Raw genomic sequence first — 24,298 nt, 5'->3', positions numbered from 1 at the left:
AACACACACACACACACACACACACACACACACACACACACACACACACACACACAAACACACACTTATTCTCTCGCATTTACTAGATGATCTGAGTCATTGGATGCTCTTGGTATATTTCTTGCATGAAGTAAGTCTTCTGACAAAATATAGAAATAATGCTTATTTCCTCAAATTTTTCTTTTAAAATTGCCTTAAAACCAAAGCCTTTCCGTGCTTCCTTTTGTTGATAAGACCTCCCCACTTTTATTGCTGTAATCTTGGAATCACTGAATGTCATTATATTTCTTTTCTTAATGGTTAAAAAAAAATTCCTTAAGATGGACTTAATGACCTGGAAGTAATTGCAAGAGTATGCAAACAGAGCTGCCAGCTGGTCAACACAGTTGATACTCTCATGCGCAGAGGCTTGTCCCCACCCTTGGTTTTAGGTCCATTATGTGAAGTTATAATTAAAATCTGAGGGAGCTTGGAAAAGCTATGTGGAGATTATGATCCTTTAGAAGACATACACATGATGCAGTGGAAGCAGAAAAAATGAGATAAGATGATACATTTTGAATCTATCAAAATGTTAATAGCTGGGGGTGGGTCCTCAAAAAACCATCCTCTAGTTTCTCCCATTTTATTCTCCATGTACTAAGTCATCGGGGGTAAGAGAAGAAAATAGGCATCCTTTCTTTTGTAACACCAACGTTTTGGAGAAAGGAATGAACTCAGCATCCATTCACTGGGACAGACATAAAGCTGAACCCGAGTATGATTAGGAAGTTGAGTACCTCAGCAGCTCATCTGGGGACAAAGGTCATAGCTGATGGGTAAATGCCCTTAGGAGCTATTGACCAGTGTTGCCTTCAGAATTCAGGATTGTGATTTGCTAGAAATAGCTTTCTTATCCTTTGCAAGAGGATAGTAAATCACTTTCTGGATCTTTCTCATTTATAAGTTCCAATCTTCTGCCTAAGTGTTTCTCAACACCCATGTGAAAGTGACAAATTGAGCAACTGTTCTCAGATGGCAATGAGATGGTGGTAGAAAAATCACTGGTGTAGGAGTTAGAAGACTTTTTGTACATTCCTTCGTTCTATCTTTCTTGGTGACTTTGGGAAACTCATTTGGGGAATTCTGACCTTTCAGGTTAATGTTTCCTAGAAGGAATTGTGTGATCAAGAGAGAAGATGTTAAGTTGGTTAGAGAATTATTTCTGAAGAATATATAATGCTAGATAAATATAGGCATTACTCCTGTGTTATAATGATTATTCTTTTACCTATGGGTAGTTATGCACAGATCATGTCTTTGGAGAGATACCAGTACTAGTGTTGTTGTTGGAGAAAGAAATAAATAATATACTAAATAAAAAGATTTAAACCTTTCTATAGTGGAATTTACTATGCATATAACTATTCTGTATTGTTTAGTATTTTATGAACTGTGTATACTGTTTTGTTTTAGAAATGTGATTTTCTAGTGGATGTTCATAGTAGAAATGACCACAATAAAAAAGATTTTGAGGTGGGGCTTTAGAGATGGCTCAGCTGTTAAGAGAACTTTATATTCTTTAGAGAAGCTGAATTCAGTTCCCAGCACCCAACTATCTGTAATACCAGCGTCAGAGTATGCTCTCATCTGGACTTAATGGATATTTTATCACATGTGCACATGTCTTTTCTTCACAGAAATACCTAACCTAATTTATTTATTCTTGATACTTTGTTTTAATCACAACATTTTCTCCTTACCTTTCAAACTTTCTCATGTACTGCTTTCCATTCTTATTCAATCTCATGTCCTCTTTTTTCAATTCTTATAGACAAACATGTATTTCTATCTATCTATCTATCTATCTATCTATCTATCTATCTATCTATCTATCTATCTATCTATCTATCTATCTATCTATCTATCTATCTATCTATCTTCCTAAATATAATCTGTTGAGTCCATACAATGTTGTTTGTATATTTTCAAGGCTGTTTGGCACTGAACAACCTATTAGTGTGCTCTTACATGGAGAGGATCATCTCTTCTGCTTGCAGTTTTACTCAGTAATTTTAGGCCATCATGGAATCTATCATGATTTCAAACAGACTAGACAGAAAGGGAAAATATTCTACTTTTCTGAAGACTAGGTATCTGACCAGAGGAGGCAGTTGTGCATTGAAGACATGCTCCATGTGCTATGATGGTTCTGTTTCACTGACCCCAGTGATAGTTACTGCTTATAAATGGTTGAAAACAAGTGATTTAGTTTATAACTAAGGAACACATACAATTTTGAAAATCTGATGTATAGAACTGTTTTTGGACTATTGCATGAATAAAATTATGAAGGAAGACAAGCACAAGAAATAATCAATAGTTTCTGAATGATTTTAGTTCCTCTATCAATTTTTTCATAAAACATTTCCATAATCATTATAAGATAAAGTAATAATAATTGCTATGTGTTTAGATATACTCTCTTTTTTCTACATCATACATGAGAGGTTAAAGCAACAAACAAGTCCAGTCTTTGTCTAATGCCACAGAGCTAAAAATATAGAGGAATTTCAATGCAAGTGGTTCCGTTAATATGACCTGTAGATACTGTATGCAGGTCTTCAAGATAACCTCATGGAGTTAATTACTAAATGAGTGAACCACTTTTACTTTGAAATGACTTTATTTTAATAGCAATATATATCTCTGAATCACAAAATCACTATACTTAGGATGCTAGATACTTAAGAGCTACAATTTAATATATGTCATTCAATTTTTATTTTAACTACATCTAATAAAATTCTTCCTTCATGTACCTAAACAGGTACAGTGAATGACTTTGCTTTTTCATAATATTGAAAGTGAAAAGCCAACTGCTCTAAGACTGATTAAAATCCTTATTCATTCATGCTAGTAACACTCTAAGTGGAGCATGTAGCATCCTCTCTACTCCTCACTAATTGACATGGGATACTGATGTTGACATCATATACATATTTTTAAAATTTCCAGTCAACATCCTAACCTTCATTTTAGAGTTTAGTGCTTCATTTTGAGAAAGTCACCCTGTGAAGCTATTTGGTTGCATTGCAGGCCTTGTGTGTACTTCAGAGGGTGGGGTACAGATCCTGAGCAAAGACTGGCAGAAAGGTCATGGGTGAGAAAGTCCATGTTCATGAACTAATTAGTCAAAGAGCAAATTCTTTATATAAATAACACAGATGCTGTTTGACTGTAGAAACACATACAGTATGTCCTACAAGGGCTTGTTTGTCCCATCCTGCCTCATAGACACTGCTTGGATACTCTGACAGTGTAAGATCTTGCCAGAAATAAGAGTAGCAGCAATGCTAAAAAGTGATGTTTATGTCACCATCAGCAAGTCAAAGAGACAATGCTCATGTTACCTTTTTAAAGAAATATTTAAGCATGGAGTACTCTAGCTATAACACCAAATTTAATGACAGGAAATAAATACGTTTGTGAGGAAATAAAAAGATTTACATACTCCTCTCAGTTTCTGGACTACTTAAAAATCTATTCCCCTGGTGTTTATTCTCTCTCTTTTAACAGCTTGGACATTTAATAGGGTCCTTGCTATCCCAGTGCGCTGGGAGTTTCTGATACTGAGGTCACACGGAAGCTATGACAATGATTTAATTTCTTCATATCTAAATAGTATTATTATTATTCAAATTCTAAGATGAGGAAGTAGAGACTCAATGGAATTAGAGGATGTCTTTAAGTCCCTATACATAATAACAATACTTTTGAAAACAGTCTGGGCTCTTCGCAGTAACGACGATTCCATGAGGCCCTAAAAGAAATAATGCCTGGTTGTGTGTGGAATAGTTAAGTAGCTAGATACAGCTCATAAGAATAGGATAACATAAGTTGTGTAAACTGTAGTCACTTCATTATTTTGATTTTTGGTACAGATGGTAAAAATCATTGTAGCCACCTCATTTTTTTTCTAAAAACTTTCTATTTTCATCAAAAAGTATTTGTATTGGAGACTGTATGTGTTCGTGACGAGAATAGACAGAAACTTCATTATTTATTTGGATGATAATATGCAGCAGTTGTCTGCACGAAGTGTGGTTAAAGGCAGGGAAAAAGTAGAAGCGGGCAATGAAAGTGAAAGCATTTGAAGAAATTCTTTGAAAAAAAAAAAGCTTTCTTGCTTTCCCCTCAATCTGTACACTGCTGGTTCTTCAAAGGCTCCTTTGAACACAAATCTCCTCAAAAGCCTCTTTGGCCATTTCAAACCTAGAGAGCGTGTGACTTTTCCTTGCATGATTGGCAGTGAGGTTACACTGTGTAATAAAATTACCTTTAACTAAGTCCTCAACATATATTTGATTCAGCAATTGAGGGTTGGGTAACTTTTCCTTGGGAGAAGGGAACGAAGATCTTTCCACTCCAAACAAGACACTGAGGAGATACCTGAGAAATGATTCTGTCCATGTCGAGATTGGTGAGCCAGTGTGAGAATGCTGGGGTTGCTAACGGTAGCAGAGACGAGCGATTACTCCCAGGAATATGGGTGACATACGGAGCTGCATGATGCAAAAGCATACCCTAAGCACGTGTGATGACTCATGAAACTACGTGGATGGAGTCCCCTGACCAACTGACAACTGTATCCTGTAGACAGTTTGCTTGAGGGATGTTTTACTAGTTACGTAATCTTGGGAAAGTTCCTTCTGAGCCTTGTAACCTTCTGAGCTTTCTGAGCCTTTTAAGTGCTCTTTAATTTTATGTTTCCTCTTTCTTGGAGGAAGATATGTTTATTTCACAATAATTCTTCAAAGGGACAGCTAATATTAAGAAAGGTCATGTGACTGGTCATGGTGTAAAGCAAGTGTGATTTAATAATAGATTTTTACTCCGTTTTTTATAATATGAATACTATATTTTGAATACTATATTCACAAGAGCTACCCTAATTACTCACAATGTGGACTTAAAAATATTTAGACTTATATTTGAATTCAAAAGAGGTTTTGACCACAAAATAAAATAAAAATGACAATGGCATTGATTTTTTTTCACAGAGTTTGTTTCACTTTCCACTACATAAGTTGGACGGCATACAACTATCTGTAACTTTAATTCCAGAAGGATCTGATACCATCTTTTAGTCTTGGTGGGCAGGCTGCTCACATGCGGGAGACCTATACATATACAGAAATAAAAATTAATCTTAAAAAATTAAATCATTCTTTTTTATAGAAAGCTTACCCCAAATCTATCTATCTATCTATCTATCTATCTATCTATCTATCTATCTATCTATCTATCTATCTATCTATCTATCTATCTCTGTGTGTATACACATAAATAAATAATTTGTAAATGAAAACAGGCTATAAACTTCATAAATAAGGGAAAAGGGTATTATTGCAACTTTTAGTACACAAAAGGCCTATAGTATTTTTTAGCTTATTTCCTTACAAACACAGTGCTGGGTCAGTAGTGAAATGATCATTTTCCATTAACATCATAGAAAATAAATTTGGATTACAGAGCAAGTTTGAATCGTAAAGCAGAGTTCATCACATCACTGCAAGCAGGCAAAGATTTCTCAAAGAAATCCCCTTAATTAAAAAAAAAAATTCAATTGTACTCAAGTTCCTGCAATAACCTTTTTTTTTTTTTTTTCCTAGTGAACAAATATGGAGGCATGGTCAGCACTACTTCTTCTCAGGAAAGTATAAGTCAAACAATGTTCCCAAACATTGCACACTTATAGAAGTTACTGAAGCAACCCGGTCATTAAAAAGATGCCAAGAAAGAATATGTGAATAGGCACACCATAACCCACTATCGTCATTCATCAGATCTAACCTTAAATGATGTTTACCAAGTGTCTTAGTTAAGGTTTCCATTGCTGGATGAAACAATCATGACCAAAGCAACTTGGGAAGGATAGGGTTTATTTCACCTTACACTTTCAAGTAACAACAGTCCATCACTGAGAGAAGTCAGGACAGGAACTCAAGCAATGCAGGAACTGATGCAGAGGCCATGGAGTGGGGCTGCTTGCTGGCTTATTCCAAATGCCTTGCTCAGCCTGCTTGCTTGTGAAATCCATGGCCACCAGCCCAAGAGTGGTCCTATCCACAAAGGTCCTCCCCATTTGTCACTAAGAAAATGCCCTTTGTACAATCCGATCTTAAGGGATTTTCTTAATTGCAGTTTCCTCTTTTCAGATGACTTTATCTTTTGTCAAGTTGACATAAAACTAGCAAATACACACACACACACACACACACACACACACGCTATTTTATATATATGTATATATACACACACAAACTTATATATGGTCATTAATGAATCTTTTGTCATTATCCCAAACTAGGCACATCTCAAATGCTGATTAGCTATAAAATGAACAGAGGATGAGTCTTTTTTATCAAATGTACTTACATACAATGATAATAAGAAATGTAGCCCCACATGTAGCAGGATAGATGTTTCACAAACGTGTGAGAATGACGAGTAAATGTAAGTCTGCTTATGCAGTTTTTGACATGATGCAAACTAACCAACGGTGCTAGGAGTAGAGCGTGGTCACCTCAGGAGGAATTTATCTGGGAAGGGAGGCATAAGGGAACAGAGGCCAAGGAACTAGTCATAACTGTACTTTTCAATCTGCAAGGTGGTTCTGTGACTCCTTTTTTCAATGTCACTAAAGTTATACATTAATGATTTGTGTACTTTTCTGTACCCATTAAGTGTGTGTGTGTGTGTATGCATGTCAACCAAAGTTGGAAAGCTGTAAGTATTTTTAAAAGCTCTTGAAGGAAACTAAAGGAAAAAAAAAAATCTTAGGAATCAAGCTGCCTAAATTGTTTAAGATCCGATAGCATTTCTGTTTAACGGGTGCTTTGCTTCTGTGGCCTGTCCATTTTATTATCACGTGGCCTTTCTCAACCCAGCACGGTGACCTGTACTCAGGAGACTTAATCTTCTCAAGCAGCTTCTTTAAACACAGACTCCCCTTTCAAATTTTATGACAACTTCATTGAACATAAGAGATGGATTCATTGATGCTTCAGACTTCCTATAAAATGCTAAGTCCCAGCAAATGAAATCTACATCTTAACCAATCAATTTCCACAAGAGAATGTATAAACATGAGAAGGAACAGCCTGGCAAATTCATCTGGTGTTCTGTGTAAATACAATTTTAAAATACCTCCATTTTTTCCCATGCTATGCCATCTGCTGAATGGCCCTTGGAATGGAATTTTAATCTCTAATTGCCAATGCGGGGATTAAAAAGGTTACATTCAAAATGTGCTGGGAGACCAAGTAATAATTCAGAAACTTAGAAAAAAATGTGCAGGTTTTGCTGGCGTAGGTATTTTCTGGAAAAGATAACCTGGCACCAGGTCTCACAGTCAGGTGTGAAAGAGTGAAATAGGCCACTCTGATTGGGGCTGCACTGTCTAGACCTTGTGCAAACTTCAGCTGTTTTCGAACTGTTGAATTAGGGCAAAAAATGAGAAACTTTACTCTCTCCCTTCTTTAGAAATCAGAACATGATTTCAATAATTAAGAAAAATTAAAAAATATGCCATACTTTTTGTTTGGTGTGTGCCTAACAGAGATTAAGTTAAATTAATACAGAGGAAACATTACTAATTGGAACGGTAAATGTTACACAACAGTAACAGGAAAAATAGGTGGACAAATAAAACTTTGATATTCATATTTATCTATTAGGTTGGAATTTTTAAATGTCTTACTGGCATTGTAGTCTTATGATATTTGGTACATATAATGATGTGAATTATGTTCTTTTTAAAATTTCTTTCTTATTATTCCTTCATTGGGCCTCTTATTCCTAGAACACAATATACTAAAATAAATAAAAATTAAAATTTACTCGATGTGTTCATTTATTTGGCCAATATTCCTATTCTCATTGGGGATGTTCAAGAAAGACAAGTAGTACATTTTATAACTGAAACGGAAAGTAATACAAAGAGACAGTCTGGTGAATTCTCCTGGTGTCTGACAAGTGAATCACAATACTTATTAACAAGGCTTAATGGAGAAAGAGAGAAAGAGAGGAAGAGAGGAAGAGAGAAAGAGAGGAAGAGAGAAAGAGAGAAACCCCTCACCAAAAAACAAAAAAAAAATTCCATGCCTCAAAATCCAAACAAACACAAAACTTTTAATGGTAGAAAGTACCACCAAAATAAACAAATAAATAGCTCCATCTTATTAGGAGGTAATCAAATAAATTCACCCAGTTTATTGGCAATGTGTTTTCTACTCATCTTGATTGAATCAGTCTTGCAAAGCACTGGCTTAACTATCCCAGGCATCGTCTTGACATCAGAATGGAGCACAATGTCAAAGCCAGCTGTCACTGTAGAGAGATAAGGCATGAAACTGAACAAAAAAGAATAGAAAAATTCTTAGTGCCTTTTGAATGCTTTGGGAGAACTTGGCTGGGTTATGTTATCCTACAATGTTGAAGTGAAAATATTCTGGAAAAGCCATATACTCTTCTTCTTTATCAGCGTTTGGCAAGGCAATAGAGCCAAGGTGCTGAAGATGGAAAGACTTCTAAGGAATGGGATGTGATTATGGGGTGCAGGCAGATGTTCTTGAATATGATTCTCCAGGAGAAAATGAAATATGAGAGGTGCAGTCTAAAGCAAAGGAGTATTGGAGCGCCTTATTAGAAGGTCACAATTCAAAAGAGGCTTTGGTATCTTTGCCATCATTAGTGGGTGACTGAATTGTGTAAGGAAGATTGTGTGATTGAAAAAAAAATGGAGAAGATGAAGAAGCAGAGAGGAGAGTCAATGTGACCTGCCAGTTAAGGAGTCACTCTGCACTTTTAATGAGAAGGGGGATCTGTATCTTCCATGTCTATTTTTATATGTTGTATAAATCAAAAAAGTCTCTCTCTCTCTCTCTCTCTCTCTCTCTCTCTCTCTCTCTCTCTCTCCACCCCCCATTGATTTCTGAATTTTTAATCATGATCTGAATGTCTATAATTCTCATTTCAAATACAGGGCAAAATTTCTTTCTAGAACATTTCACCAAAGGAAAACCAAACATAATCAAAACCTCCCAAGAAACTATAGTGTTTCCTTTACTGTCTGAGCACAGAATTTTGTTTTATTGCACTCTCTCTTGGAAAGGGCATCTTCCATTGTTAGAATGACTGGCCAATGCTTCCCAGCTGTCACTAGGCACTAGAAACCTGTCTGAGCCTCTCATCTGACATTACTGACATCTTTGTTGGTACACACACACACACACACACACACACACACACACACACACACACACACACGGGCTGCAGTTGAGTTTCTTAATCTTTAGTTATGCAAATGTTTGCATTTGCTTGTTTCCCTCAAGCAAAGTTCACAACAGGCAGCAGGACTCTTCTGCAGCTTCAACAGCACTCTGACTGATAAGGATGAGAACTACTAGTTTATGAATAGCACCTGGAGAAGAAGCCTGGAGCATATATCTGAAACATATCTTAAGATTGCTTTTGTTGTTGTTGTTCTGTTCTGTTTTGTTTTGTTTCTTTCTGTGAATTTGGTAGAAGCTGGAGTGAGGAGAAGCTGTTTGGAGAATACCCACAGAAGGAAATAATTTCTTTGCTGCATATGGAAAGCGATATTTTACAGTCTTCCAATCCTTATAATTGGCAAAATCTTCCATGACTGCCTTTCAGTGTTAGCCTAGGCACTAGTGATAGAAAGTTGCATTCACGCTGTGCTTACTGTGAATCACTCTTGAATTTGATGGCTGCTTTATTTCTTGTCCTTGTTCCAGAACTTTGTGAAGATACCAGCAGAACAGGTGACCGCACAACTGAAAGGGGAGGCAGAACGATTGAAAACAGAGAACAGCTTGGCAGTGATGGTTTTGGTTTATGTATCAATATCCCATGCAATAGCCACATAGGCAGCTAGGGATGACCTGTGGAACACTAGTGGTGATAGCAACCGAGAAGAGGGATTTCATAGGCGTTGTGAACTTCAGTGCTGAAAACAGGGACAGTCTTAAATACATCTTCGCTATTTTCCAGAGAAAGATCTATTTTGACCTGTGTACATCTTTAAATGGCTCAGTGTAGAAGGGAACACATTATTAGAAGCTGAGGGGAAGCCACATCCTATGGTCTAATGGTGAGCAGACTCAAGGCTATATTTAGACTACAAATTTATTTTCAATAATGAGGATAAGTCCCAGTCTCACAATCAGTAAAGTGAGCAGTCCTGGTAGGAAAGTACTGTAGTCTGAAGGAAAACAGAAAAGATCCTTCTAAGGATTGCACTCTTTGACAGGGGCTAAACACTTCTTCATTGTTACCATTTGCGAATGTAGTTTCCTCAGCCCTGAGTTAGTGAATTAGATTCTTTGTGTAGTTAAATCGGATTAACTTTCCTTTTTTTGGACACTATTCACTACAGTTGAAACATAGTCATTTTATCCTTGCTTTTTCTTTATTTATATAATTCACACAACCTAATCTATACTTCTCATCCCTTGTCCCCTTAGGACACTTTGAGCCATACTGGAAACTGTAGGGTGGCAAGTTTGCTAATATTAAAATATGCAAAATACTGAAGTCCGACTTTGGAAGATCTATTCTTCACTTCTGTTTCTCTCCCATTACATCTAACCGCAGCTGGGGGTCCTTTTCTTTCTCTCTTGTTACTTAAGATATTTGGTCTAGAGAAGAATGTTTCCTGCCCCTACAACTACCCTATGTATACTAGGGAATTATCCCACCTCAGTTTTTCTGTAAACAGCTCTCTTCTTGTTGCTTTTCTAATTTTTAACTCTAATTTGAAGTTTCTAACTCTAATTGAAGTTTCACTTTGCTGATTGTTCTCAAAAACATATTTTGGTCTACACTGTCACAGAGGCATTCAAAGTTATCTGATGATACTCAGCTGTAGACAGCATATATTTCATACCTGGATCAAGGTTTAAGGAAGTGAGAATAAAATTGGCACGCTAATTAACTTTTTTCACAGTGACTGTAAATGAGTGTTAGTTGTTGGTAGAGAAGCAACAACACACACCTTCTAAAAACAGTTCAAATGTTTTAGGCCGCAAAAGCAGACATGCAAGAAAACATACTTAGTTGAACGTGGATGGTGTTTTAAGTGCTTGTTGACACGAAAATGGAGCATTTGGCAACACATCTATATTTTAATGTTCTCAAAATATCAAGTCAATTGAACTAATTTTGTTCTGGATATGATAAAGACTTTAATGATTTTCTTCTGCATGCTCACATTTCAGGAGTTTGTAGAAATCCTCTTACCTTCAGGAATCAGTATTTATAATCTGAATACTGATGGCTAATAATTTTATCATATTGTGTTCGACAGATCAGCCATACATTCGTGGATATTGTAAAAAATACAAAATATCAGTTCCTATACCCAGTCTATGCAATCACAGACTTATATGTGTTATTTCTCTGCCATCTGGTGAAATGAGCTAATTCAAGCCAGATTTATTAGGCAGAGGCAGAGGCAGAGGGTTGGGGCAAAGTATGCCAGGTAGGCATTTTGAGGGATGCTTTGGTATATTAAATACGTGCCTTAGCCCTTTGTCTCTGGTCCAAAACCAAACAATATGGAGTTAAATTTTAAATGATTCTGGATTAAGCATTTTGTGTCATGTTAATGTAAAGATGTCTGAAACTGATCATGGATTTTTTTTTTCTCTCCAGAACTACAACATGGAAGACACACAGAACAGATGAGGAAGAACATACCCATACATTTATAGTAAACATACAATAATGACCCCTCTTGTCTTGAGTGATGTGAATGTTTTCTGAAATTCATGAATATAGCAGGCACAGTGGGTCCATCTAAAACAAAAAGGACTTGCTAACTTAACTTTGAACGACAGATTTGAGAAAGCTTTAACTTTTATCAAAAGCCTTACAACTTTCTATTACTTTCCCATTGGAACTTTCTGGGGTTCAAATTAGCTTTGGGAACAAGAGAAGATAAATTGTTGTTTTAAAATATGCCAGTGAAATGTTCTTTCAGCCAGTGATAAGGTCTGATGCCATCAGCATGCACTGAGCAAACCCAGATAAATGATTCTCAGCTTCTCAAAAAAGGTGAGGAGAGAGGGAATACTGGCTAGTGGGAGACTGACCTTGAATTCTATCTCTTATTTTCAAAGGGATTTCTGTTTTCCATTTCACTCGACGACTGTGTGCTGCACCCCAGTGAACCCTTTAAAAAGAATATCAATAATGATGCTTTGCATCACATCCCTAAGCCATGCCGAAGCTACCTTCTTGCTATCTCTCACCTTCCAAGTCTTCTAACTATCCCCTGTATCAGCAACAAAACTAAAGAGGCTGATACAAATCAACCAGGTAATTAAATGGTTTATAAGTTTCTTTTCCCTCTCCTCCTTATAAGATGTTTTAGAAATAGTGAAAATAATCTCTTGAATGCTGCAGTAAGGCAAGATACTGCCTTCCCAGTCCTCTGATCCAAATCCTTAACTGTTACCCAAAAATACAGGAGTGTTTAGATTCTTCTTCTTCTTTTTTTTTGACAGCATACATTAAAAAAAGACTTTAAAATAAAAAATTCTTGAAATAGAAAGATGAATGTTTAAAACCCTCCTCATCAGTAGACCTACCTTGTAATACTCTTGTTTATTGTACTAGTTGACAATAATATATTGTTAAAAAAAAGATAGTGCTGACTTACAAATGAAAACAGAAGTATACATATTTTTGCACTGAGATTTAGATGAATTATCTTTCCAAGTTTAGCTTATGAGTAATCGACTTAAGCCAACCTGTGGTGTTAGAATGATTAACTATTTTGTGCATAATCACTTCAAGTCTCAGATTGACCCTGAAGTTGACCAATATTTTCAGTCAGCAACTAGTAGCTGTCAAAACTCAAATTCAAGTCTGTTATGTTCTTCCCAAACCACCATATCAGTACCAGGATTTTATTTAGAAAAGGTATTGTATTCTCTGAACCTACAACCATCTTGGCTGTTCCCTCTCTTTTTAGCCTTCTGTTTTAAGGTGACTTTTTCAGAATTATGAAATCATGCAGGAAGTTATAGCATGCTTGCGTGTGTGTGTGTGTGTGTGTGTTAGGGATTGAACCTAGGGCCGTTCACACATTTCACATACTAGGCAAATATTATATTACAGAACAATATCTCTAGTCTCACAATATTTTCTTAAACATTAAATTGTACTAGAGATAACACTTGTAGTTACATATACATATTTGTAAAATATATAGTTCATTGGCTTATAAGAGACATTTCTTAGTTTGTTTGGGCTGCAGTGGAAAAAAGCTATATTAAAATGTAGCTAATTCACAAAAAGAAATTTATTTCTCTATGTTCTGGAGAGTAGGTAATCCAAGAGTTGGTACAAACTGATTCCACATATATGGTGATCTTCCTCCTATAACATACATTGAAACCTGCCATCAAGGAAGGGCAAAGATTTCTCTTTGACGTCTTCTAAGAGAACAAATGTTAGTTATTAGAGCTGCACTCACATTGCTTAATCACAGAGAGGCCCCACCTATTACCATAGATGTCAAGATATGAATTTGGGATGACATAAACATTCAGGCCATAACGGGATACAATGCGATTTTTACTGCTGCTTCTGATGGATTGAAAAGAGAAACAATACTTAAAGGCTCCTCGGCATACCTCCATTTTTCTTTCTTCAAATGGCCCCAGGGTCTGAGAACTGAAGTACTTTTACGGAGCTCCATATATTTTGTTAATTCAAAACTGCACTTCTGTGAGAGTCAGGTCTCCTGAGCCTTTGAGATTCAGCCTGCCAGCATTTCAATCTGAGTAGAAAGTGAACGATGAATATTTATTTAACACTAATGACCCCTACTCAGGACTTTGTCAGATGTGATTTCTTCTGGTTCTTTCTTTCCTCTGTCATTTCTACAACTTTTAACCACACAAATGACACTGAAGATTCGGACCTTTTAAAAATTAAATTATTGTTTCTTACATTACCATGGAAATTACTGTGATGTGTTTTTAATCTCCATACCACCTTTTGTATATTTTTTCCCTTTCTTGTAGGAGACAGGGGTGGCCAAGTTTAATTTTCATTTCATTTGTTCTGTAATTCATCTAATATTGACATACAGTTAATTAATATTTATTACTTTGCCTTTAAAACAATATTGGCGAAAATGAAATGTATATCAATTAAATTTTATAAATTATCATTAAGCATTATAAGTACCTTAAGGTGCTGAGTGTAGTAGTGCATAGCTCTAATTAATCCCAGTATTAGGGAGGCAGAGGCAGGCAGATTTTTTCATTTGAGGCTTGTCTGCTCTACAAATGAGTTCCAGGACAACTGGAGCCACACAGAGAGACTGTGCTTCAAAAAAAAAAAAAAAAAAAAAAAAAAGCAAGTAAGTAAACATCTTAGGCTATATACTAGGGAAAAATGAAAAAAAAAAAACCCAACAAAGTATATGTACAGTTTTCCAAGGGTGGAGGGATTTTAGAACAATTGCGCACGCACACACACACACACACACACACACACACACACACATAGTTGTCACTTTATTTGATTTTTGGCTAATCCTCAGAACAAAGTGTCAAAGTCCACTCAATATCAATTAAATTAATTGCAATATGATAAGTAGTACATTGTAAATATAAATAGAAAATAATATGATATCCTAAGTGAAACCAAACTTCTGACACAGGCATGATGTCAATACAATTTGGAGGAAAAAAGAGAGAAAAACCTAACCACAAATCTACTAAACTCACCTTTGAGTTGCTCATGCAAGATCAGACGCCATGGGTAACATGAAGTTGTAATTTTCTTCCAGAGAAGACATCATGTTTCTTTAGCTTCCTTGTATCTAGTCATCTGTATTCTGCTAACTATATCTTTATCCTTCTCTGAGGCCTGCCATAACTGGCATGCATCTCGTATTCCCTGGGAAACAGTGGTTGGATGTGGGTGAGGAATCTGCCTCTTCAGAACCTGCGATGAACCAAGATCAATCTAGAGACCTTGGGAAGTTTCTAGATGTCCTGTGGAATTATGGATTAGAGAAGCTGGGAACTTAATGTGGTTTTGTGAATACAGAAGAGTTCCACAAATCTAAGATGGCATGTGGAGAGAACAGATCCAGTTTGCAAGAGTGTCACATCAAAACGTATCTAAAGAACTTCTGTGACTGCAATCTTCTATTCATACGTGCCAATATGTTTTCTTTGGGCACCACATTATTGAATTTGGAATTTCTATCAACTGAACTGGAGACTTCATGCACTGTGTCAATATAAAGAAGCACACAAGCAGTAGGTGACTCAAAGTTCTTCACTTTGAGAAGGAGCCTAGATAGGTCATGGGAGATAATTCTACATCAAGTACTGGACTTGGCAATAACACTGATATTTCTAATGGAAGAAAAAGAGAACATGGTGTCATACCCAAAGGCATCCCAACAGTAAAGGAAGTGACAGGCAACACAGGCTTCATTGTCTGTGCTTTATCTATTCAGCCTTACCTCCATGGGACATTATTTGTGAATGCCATGTTTCACCATCCAATTGCCTGTTTATATATCCTGCTAATCTCTTTTGCTGGTATTGTATGGGAAGCAGATTCTTTAATGGTTAAAAATTATAGTGAGGATTTCACTTGAAGGATTTCAACCATCAACTCAGCAGGAGGATGGCATTGCTTGTGAGTAATCTCATGGTCTATTTTAGGGGCTCTGCCATGGGGAAGCAGCCTCATGTAGGCTGATGACAATATTTAGGGTTCTGTTGGGTCTGGTCATAAAAGTTAAAAATGAAGAAATAATAAACTAGAAAGAAAATGTAGAGACTTTGGGTTTCTGCATCAGCATTTAAGGAGAATAGAGGTTTGTCAATCCCAATAATTAGTAGAAAACCCAATGAACGGAAAAAAATAAACATTTTCTTAAAGATATAAAAAAATTGAGGTTATAGAAAAAAAGCCCTGACTCCTAAACTAGAGTAACATGCAGACAGATACCACTTACTGGAGCAGGAGTGCATGAGCAGAAACATCTGTCAATCAGTGATGGAAAGAGGAACACAGGAATGATGCAGACAGTTATGGGCTAGATGCTCAATGCAAACCCCTGTAGAGTTAGAGATGCCAGAGTCCCAGTCATGGATTCTCCACCCACTCTATCAAATATATTTCTAGTGGCTCAACCAGGGCCTCAGAGCAAAATTCATGTTTGCTTCTGGGAGTAGAGATGAACAGTCAGGTACCAGAATATTCTGTTCTTATCAAGCCCTGCCCTCAAGAGAAACTACTATTTTACAACAATAAGTTGTTGGAGGTACTTATCAATGACCAAGAGCAATGCCTAACTATCTCAATTGAAGAGAAATAGCCAATTATATATAACTTTTACATTTTCTCATGGCAGCAGCGGAGAAAGTACCTAATTCTGCCCACATCCAGCCATTATGTCTTGCCTAAGGCAAAATGACTGAGAAGCATTTTCCGGGGTGCTAGTATCACTAAAGGACAGATACACACATGGAAAATAACAATATGACAGCTCTGGAATCATGTACCTTTTGGAAAATTCAAATTGAAACAAAGTAGTTATCAAATATCTATTCATGGGAATGACCAACATCTGGAACACCAAAAAAAAAAATAATAATAGAAAGAAAATAAAATAAAATTGCAGATGAACATGTTCACCTTACCAATTCTGACTCATTGTGGGTAAGGACGCAAAGCAGTATAGGCACTTTGGAAGATGGTTTGCTGGTTCTTTATAAACCTAGGGATAATATTATTATATGGCTATATAATTAAACTCCTCAGTATTTACTCAAAAAGGAGGGAAACTTCTGCTCACCAACAGTCTGCATATAGATAGGCATAGTAGATGTATTCATAATGTTTAAATGAGTAAAAAAACACAGGTAGCCAGGTGACATGTGTCCAATTACTATGCACTGTGAGAAGGGCAAAACTATTGAGATACTGAAAATTAAGGGTCAACAATAGCACGGATTCAGGAAGAGAGTAAATGCAAATATTCTGCATACTACTCTGAGCAATTAAATGAAGTTATATATCTGTCAAACTCATAAACATAAACACTCCAAAGGGAAAACCATAGTTCAAAGTGTGGACTTTAGTGGGTAACCATGTTGAGATACTGACTCATTGATTATAACAAGAGCATTGACGTAAATGAAATGGTAATAAAATGTGATACCAGATAAGGAAACACAAGAACACTTATGAAAATTATATTGTATAGTTCTTGTTCATTTCTTTCTGAAAACAGAATTGTTTACTATCTTGTCTGTTGATTCAGCAGGTAAGAGAGAGAGAGCCCATTACAATGCGGATACAGGTATGCCATCTTAACTAAGGAAGCAAAACCTAGCAACAACAATGGGATTGGAAAATGTATGTTTTTCACCACAAAATTGTGATGGTATGCTTAGACCATAAAAGGATGTTTTTACCCAGTTAGAATGGATCTAGTCATGATATAAACAAACTCAGCCATGTGGAATCAGTATGAGTATATAAGCTGTCCTCAAATGTAATATTGTAATAGATAAAGTCATAAGAACAGAGTTGATTTAAAGACTACTGAAGTAACATACTATACAATTCTTGATTTTCAACTGGTCCTTGTTTCAACCAGTTTATAAAGGACATTTGATAGGCAACTTGAAAATGTCAACTATGAATTGGTTGTTTAGATATTAATTTTATTAAAGTTCATTATGTTCGTATGATTACAGTACTAAGATTATGTAGTAGATGATACTTTTTTTTTGATGACACATTTTTTTTTATTTCAGTACCTAAGGTTTTCATGTTCCAGTATTTGTAACTATCCAAAGTTTAAGCAAAGACATTATATATGACTAGTGGTATTTATATATGTTGTGAGTTTATTTATTTTGTGTTTAACTATGAAAATGAGAACTTGCAATATAAAATCAAACAGAACCCAATGGAAAAGAGATCGGTGTCATGCTCTGGGAGACAATGCTGTGTATTTGTTTTAAAGTTTAAACATGTATTATATGCTCAGCCAAAGCAATACTACTCTTATTTTACATTTTTATTAATTAATTTTTTACACTCCATATTTTATTCCCTCCTCTCCCCCCCTCCATACACCCTCCGACTGTTCCAAATCCCATACCTCCTCCCCATCCGTCAGTCTCCACGTGGATGCCCCCACCCTCACAGGACCTGACCTATAAACTCCCTGGGGTCTTCAGTCTCTTGAGGGTTAGGGGCATCATCTCAGAATGAACACAGACCCAGAAGTCCCCTACTGTATGTGTGTTGGGGGCCTCATATCAGCTGGTGTATGCTGCCTGGTTGGTATTCCAGTGTTTGAGAGATCTCAGAGGTTGTGGTTAACTGAGACTGCTGGTCCTCCTACAGGATCACCCTTCTCAGCTTCTTTCAGCCTTTATTAATTCAACAACAGGGGTCAGCTGCTTCTGTCCAATGGTTGGGTGCAAATATCTGCATCTGATTCTTTGAGTTGCTCGTTTGGTCTTTCTCTACCACTCTTAAGAATTTGTTAATTAAAATAATCAAGGATCATTAGAACAACCCAGATAAAATTATTTCTAGCAGTCATATGTATGATGTAAACAAACAGGAACACAATCATTTTCCATGTTGTGATTTGTTATTTCCTTTCTGTGAATTCCTTAGTGTCTATTTTTCTAGCCTGTTACAGTAGTATATCTTTTTGCTTGCTTTGATTACCTCAACTTTAGGAAGTACTCGTTGAATTTGCTGGAGAATTTGGGAGAAAAAAATTTACTCTTTATGTATTTTCACTTGAAAGAATATAATCAAAAAATATTTTAAAATATATTTTAAGGCCATTTACCTTTCACATTGGCTTATTTGTATGGATGTATGTATGCATGCTTGTGTGTGTGTGTGTGTGAGAGAGAGAGAGAGAGAGAGAAGGAGAGGGGGAGAGAGTGGGAGGGAGAGATAAAGAGAGAGGCAGAGAGAGAGAGACAGAGAGAAAGACAGATACAGAGAGAGAGAGAGAGAGAGAGAGAGAGAGAGAGAGAGAGAGAGAGAGGACAAAGAGGGAGAGAAGGAGGGGGAGGGGAAGGAGAGAAAAGAGGCTTTACTTCTGTGTATGGATACAGTATTCCTTTGTTCTAAAGCATAGAATTCCTAGCACCTTCTTAGAAGTAGAAAGGCCAGGCACAACCTGTTAGTTCCTTGATCTTGGCCCTCTCAGCCCCCAGACCTTTGAAAGAATAAATTCCCATTATTTGTGAATTGCTCACTTTGTGGTACTAAGCTAGTACTTGTTCAGAAACAGATTTTTTTTTTAAATCTTACTCTTGCTTTTTGGATTCTGTTTTAGTTGGATCTTTTCTCTAAATCAGTTTGGAGTTGTTGTGTTGTCTACATTGGTAACAGAAATGTTCTCAATAAAACAATATGGTTAGTCATGTGTACTTCAAATATGTGAATAGAAAGGACGTGAAGCCATTCCCTATGTCAAAAGTATAAACCCATTATTTGCATTTATAGATAAAAATAAAATTGTCTTTAAATATAGTTTTAAATTGACACAACCACATGATGTGGCTTTTGTGTTGTTTTAATGACTGTTTTCTGCATTGATGTTTTTATTCAACTGTTTAACTGAATGCATCATTGAAAGGAGTCGATTGCATTCACAGATGCTCTTTTGTTTGTGTGACAGATATCGCCACGCTTGTCCATATCGCAGTGATTTCCTCTTCTATTCCCCACTGAGTCACCTTCAGACATGTAGGGCAGCAATCTAAATTGTAATTCTCATTGTAAATGGAGAAAGGGTGGCTACAGTGAGAGCAAGATAAAAATACGAATGTTTTTATATGTGTAGATGGAAGTCACCATCTGAAGTATTATGACTTTAAAGTGTTTGTATTTTATTTCCACCTTTTAAATAGTTTCAAATGTTTAAAGTAGGTTGATAACATGAATGTCTGATACAGAAAATATCAGCTAATGTCTTCCATCTATTGGTCACTCTTAAGCTAAAGTTGTCTTTTGAAAATCAATCTGAGATATTGAAATATTAAAAATAACATTAGGGACTAAGGAGATGATTTAATTAGAAAAGGGTTTACAACAGAAGCATGGCAGCTCTAGTGTGACACCAGGCCCCATGTAAAAATCTGAGTGTCACTGGGATTCATTGGCTAGCTGGGCTTGTTCTTTTGTGATAGAAATTTGTTGAGCTTGACAGTTATGGGTTCAACAAAGGGCCCTATCTTAGAGAACAATGTAGAGAATTTTAGCTTCTGAGCTACACACATGAGCACAGCAGTATAGGCATACCCACATGCCCATGACCACATATATGCATGCATACACACATCCACACAATAAATTCAAATAACATATGCCTTGAAATTAATGATTTGTAAATTTGGTTATTTACAATACTACTTTTGGAATACCACAATGTTTGACTTTTTTTTTAAGTGACTTGCATTTTTAATATTATGAATCAAAATGAATGGTGACATATATGTTTCAATCCCAACTCGGTCTTTTGGATGAGACTATGTTTAGGATATGAGCTCTCATAAATGTTATTAATAATTGTGAGATGGTATCCTGTATTGAATTGTTGCCTCCTAAATCTAGAGATTAATGTCTTCATGGGAGGCATGAAAGAAAGGAAGGCTGTTTGGGTGGAGAGAGAGGGATATCTGATGGAGTTCCATGGGTTGGTTGGGGTTCTAAGAATATGGGCGATCTATCCCTTTTGCAAACTTTGAAGAGAGCATTGTTCTTTTCAAAACTTAATTTAGATTTTAGGCTCTAAAATCTGTGAAGGAGTAAATCTCATTTTAAACCACTAGTTTCTCAATATGTTATAGGAGCCACAAGAAGCTAATACAAATGCTTAAACTGTGGTAAACACTTGTCATACCAATATATTTAATACAGTAAATACTGATGTAATAAATAACAGTGGTGTAAATTTCCAACAGAGGCCCCATATTTGTACAGAATTTGGAAATATGGTTATAGCTTATCTTCTTTTTTATTTTTAATGGAATACTTTCTTATACTCAAGGTGAAACATTAAAATACTGCTGCCTAGCAACTAGTTATCTTGGGGAATCTGTTTTTGAGGATCTTTGAGATGTGAAAAAGAGTAAGAATGGGTTTACTCATAACTCCAAAATGGTTGGATAGTATGCTCAATTCACAAACTCTTAACACATTCTTAGAGTCAAATTTAACTTCTTTTCCTTAGACTAAAAGTGATTTCCATGCCTAGTTACTTATTTTCCTTTGTAGGATTTGGGATTGAATGCAGGGCTTCACTAACCAGACTCTACCACAGAGCTAAATCTGCAGGCTCTCCCTCTTTTTTTTTTTTTTTTGTAATTTTTGATATTGGATTTTACTTTTGATATTATATAGCCTAGGATGGTCTTAAATTTGTTTTCCTTGTGCCCTACTCTTTTTGTTTTGTTTTGTTTTTTGTTTTTTTGAGACAGGGTTTCTCTGTATAGCCCTGGCTGTCCTGGAACTCACTTTGTAGACCAGGCTGGCCTTGAACTCAGAAATCCGCCTGCCTCTGCCTCCGGACTGCTGGGATTAAAGGTGTGTGCCACCACGCCCGGCTCTGCCCTACTCTTCTGAGAAGCTGGAACTATCCATATTTATCACCATGCTTGGCTGGTTTCTTTTTATTCATTAACTTGTATCTTCTGATCCTCACTGTAGACAACTGGTCCTACTTTGATAAATCCTACAAAGTCTCTAGAATACATTAAATCACTCAGGCTTCATAGATTTGTCTCTTTGGCATGCTACACGACTATGCAAATACCCTGAAATCAGTATTACACCCTTTGGCTTCATGAAGATGAATGTAAGAATCATAAGACAGTTTTCACCTTTCAGGAAAACCCCAAATCAAGTTTGGTTAGCTGTAGTTCAACCTGAGGATATTCTTCCTTGCCTAAATGGCAGGTCTGTTACTGGGCTCACATGTCTTCTTCTTGGTGAATATACATTGAGAGGGAGATTTAATCTAAATCCCAAGATATCACCTAAGTCTGGTGATGTCCTTCAAATCTCTCCTTTGTCCAAAATCATCATATGGAGATTGGGGGTTTAGCATATAAACATTGAGAAGACAGAACCATTGAAGCCCTGATAAGAAATCTCAAACATGTATGTGGTTTGTGATCAGAAAACATTTTGATACAAGTGAGGAATATTATAAAGTGTCTGGTGGCCTTTCACATCTTCCTCTATCCCCACCCCCTACCTCATTTTTTATTCTTGCTTTGTTTCCTTTTGGCAGAGCTATAAATCAAACCCAGCATCCCCTGCATACATATATGCTATACCACTGAGCTATACTCTCATTTCCCAAATTTGAAACTAGCTTCTCTTTGGTCTGAATATGTTAGTTTGTAGTGGGACAATCTATTAAGTTATTTAGACTTTCATCCTTATATACACTTGCTAGTAGAGATGGACTTTCCAGGTCAGTACCAAAAAAAAACCAAAAAACAAAAAACAAAAAAAAAACCCACTGATTTTTTTTTTCCTGTTCTATCACTCTAGTATATGATATCTTCAGTACTACTAGCCATACACACTCACACATGCCCTAGATGGAGTTATAGAGGGTAACCAAGAGCAATGAAAATACCTTTAATGTTTGAATATCTGTAGTGATTCACTGCTCAACAACTACATTCTTGGTACTGTTAGTCCCTGCTACCTAGTAGGGGCATTGTTGTTCTCTTAGAGTGTGACACCATTTTAACTCCTTGCAAGTACATGTGTGAGTGTGTACGCATGTCAGTGTTCCAGCTGTGGTTTTATGTCCTCTGCTTCCTCCTTCTCAGGGTATCCACGTGCCTCTGTATACCAGGCTGGAAGGATGAAGCAGAATTGGATTGCAGGATTCCATTCTGGGTGACAGTGAGTGTGGGGGTTGAGGGTGGGTGGAGAGAAGTATCTTAATGTTAGCTCTTTTAGGTGAAGGCCTTCTCTGATGATGTTTAATGAAATGGCTCTCTTAGATGATCTTATCTTGTGCGAATATCTTTATATGAGGTGGGTTTATCTGCATACACTTTATTTGGGATGAACCAGAGGTATATATGGACCTTTAAAGAGTGAGAAGGAATTTTAAGGGTAAATGAAAATTATTGGTTTGAGTTTAAAGTTCTGTGAATACCTCATTTAAATGGAAAGGCATTCCAAGAACCCTGGGTATTTGTTGGGTGACTTTTTATGGAGAAAGGCAAAGAAGGGGAAAAGAGGAATTTGAAAGTGTAGGTCTACCTAGGACTACTTGATCTTCCACAGGTAGAGGGTGTCAGGGTTTCAGCTCCCTAGAAATGGTCAGAGATGTGAAAGGCTCGCTGGTAATGGGAGTCCTCTATTTGCACCCAGCTCAGAGAAGTTTTGTCATGGCAGACTTCAACCTTAATTAGCAGGGTTTCCCCACAAGAGTGTGAGTGTGTGTGTGTGTATGTGCTTAGGGAGCCTTATTGAGGGTATCCCCCTCGAATCTTCCTACATTCTTACGTTCTGTCCTCCCTACACATTCCTTTATATCTTTTTATTTAAAAGAAAAAATGTTCATTTTTGTGTGTGTGTGTGTGTGTGTGTGTGTGTGTGCATGAATGTTTTGCCTGCATGTATGCCACAAGTTTGGAAGAAGAGGTTCGAACCTCTTGGACTGGAGTTATAGATAAGGTTGTGAGCTGCGATGTGGGTGGTGGGAATTCACCCTAAGTTCTCTGAAAGTAATCACTGAGTCTGCTCCAGCCCTTCCTTGCTCCTTCCAGTTCTAATTTCTGCCTCGCCTCGCCTCGCCACCTTGCGCCTCCCCTCCCCTCCCTTCCCCTCCTCTCCCCTCCCCTCCTCTCCTCTCCTCTCCTTTCCTTTCCTTTTTTTCCTTTCATATACAGTCTAAAGCACCTCTTCACCATAGGTTTTAGACAGGGGTTACAGTGTCAAACATAAATTCATTTTATGAGTCTTAAATCTAAAACAAAGTTGATTATTTCCAGAATAGTTATTATTACATCTGCAGGAATATCTTACCTGGCAGATTGTTATCATTGTCAAGTGAATTCATGGCTAAGTAACACAGTTGTTTTAGGGCAACTATTGCTGCAATGAAATGACTTTACCTAAAACAGTTCTGGAAGGAAATTGTTTATTAGGCTATATTTCCATATCATTGTTC

General features: G+C 36.6%; 1 long non-coding RNA gene across 1 annotated transcript in view; it reads right to left on the bottom strand.

Annotated features, from left to right (window-relative positions):
• The window catches only part of LOC110304229, a 286,860-nt gene that overhangs the window by 28,094 nt on the left and 234,468 nt on the right, over positions 1 to 24,298 (bottom strand). The window contains exon 6 of the long non-coding RNA XR_002379032.1: positions 12,162 to 12,241. This is a non-coding gene — a long non-coding RNA (uncharacterized LOC110304229). The remainder of the gene's footprint in view (positions 1 to 12,161; positions 12,242 to 24,298) is intronic.

The sequence above is a fragment of the Mus caroli genome, chromosome 11 (assembly GCF_900094665.2).
Source record: "Mus caroli chromosome 11, CAROLI_EIJ_v1.1, whole genome shotgun sequence".
Taxonomy (NCBI): domain Eukaryota; kingdom Metazoa; phylum Chordata; class Mammalia; order Rodentia; family Muridae; genus Mus; species Mus caroli.
Note: the sequence above shows the minus strand (reverse complement) of the source record. Positions and strands in the feature narration are given on the sequence as shown.